Source organism: Austrofundulus limnaeus, unplaced genomic scaffold (assembly GCF_001266775.1).
Source record: "Austrofundulus limnaeus strain Quisiro unplaced genomic scaffold, Austrofundulus_limnaeus-1.0 Scaffold396, whole genome shotgun sequence".
NCBI classification, from domain to species: domain Eukaryota; kingdom Metazoa; phylum Chordata; class Actinopteri; order Cyprinodontiformes; family Rivulidae; genus Austrofundulus; species Austrofundulus limnaeus.
In genome coordinates, this window is record NW_013952798.1 from 104,727 (window position 1) to 106,184 (window position 1,458).

The window sequence follows — 1,458 nt, forward strand, 5'->3', positions numbered from 1 at the left end:
AGGCACAATCCCAGGCACAATCCCAGGCACAATCCCAGGCACAATCTCAGGCACAATCCCAGGTACAATCCCAGGTACAATCCCAGGTATGCAAGGGAGCTTTATGACGTTCCATCTGGTGCGTTTTTTCTTTTTTTCATTGCGCACTGCTTATGTGCAGCTCTGTTTATCCTACAGTCATGGCCAAAAGTTTTGAGAATGACACAAATATTATATTTTCACATGATGTGCTGCCCTCTGGTTTTCATGTATGTCAGATGTTTTCATCACGTACAGAAATACAGTTGCAATCATATAATGAGTAACAAAAGCTTTGATTGACAGTTAGAATGAGTTAATGCAGCTGTGTTGACCCTCTTCTTCAGGACCTCTGCAGTTCTCCCTGGCATGCTCTCAACCAACTTCTGGACCAAATCCTGACTGATAGCAGTCCATTCTTACAATCAATGCTTGCATTTTGTCTGAATTCCTAGGTTTTTGTTTGTCCACCCATCTCTTGATGATTGACAAGATTTCAATGGGATTAAGATCTGGGGGGTTTCCAGGCCATGGACCCAAAATCTCTGTTTTGTTCCCTGAGCCAGTTAGTTATCACCTTTGCTTRATGGCAAGGTGCTCCATCATGCTGGAAAAGGCTTTGTTCATCACCAAACTGCTCTTGGACGGTTGGGAGAAGTTGCTCTCGGAGGACATTCTTTATTAATGTCTGTGTTTTTAGGTAAGACTGTGAGAGAGCCGACTCCCTTGGCTGAGAAGCCCCCCACACATGAATGGTTTCAGGATGCTTTACAGTTGGCCTGAGACAAGACTGGTGGTAGCGCTCACCTCGTCTTCTCCAAACAAGATGTTTTCCAGATGTCCCAAACACTCGTAAAGGGGATTCACCAGGGAAAATGACTTTACCCCAGTCCTCAGCAGTCCACTCCCTGGACCTTTGCAGAATGTCAGTCTGTCCCTGATGTTTTTCCTGGAGAGAAGTGGCTTCTTTGCTGCCCTCCTTCAGACCAGGCCTTGCTCCAAGAGTCTCCACCTCACAGTGCGTGCAGGTGCACTCACACCTGGTCACACCTGCCTGCTGCCATTCCTGAGCAAGCTCTGCACCGCTGGTAGCCCGATCCCGCAGCTGAAACACTTTTAAGAGACGGTCCTGGTGCTTGATGGTTCTCTCTGAGAGAGGAGTAAAAGAAGCCATTTTTGTGAAGAAAGACCGTCCATCATTAAACAGAGGTGGAGGCCTCCGTTTTCAGTTGTCCCCCTCCTACAGTGCTGCTATTGCCAGTATCACTCCACCCCCTGTTAACAATAGGTGTTAATTAGGTGTCAACGATAGCCATGTGATGTGAGTATCAGTCACATGGAGGCACAGCTTGAGGAGTAGGTGCCTGGAGTCAACCTACTTCACGTACGGGGGGCAATATTATTGGCAGAAACATGGGTGTGCCATGGGATCCCCAGTTT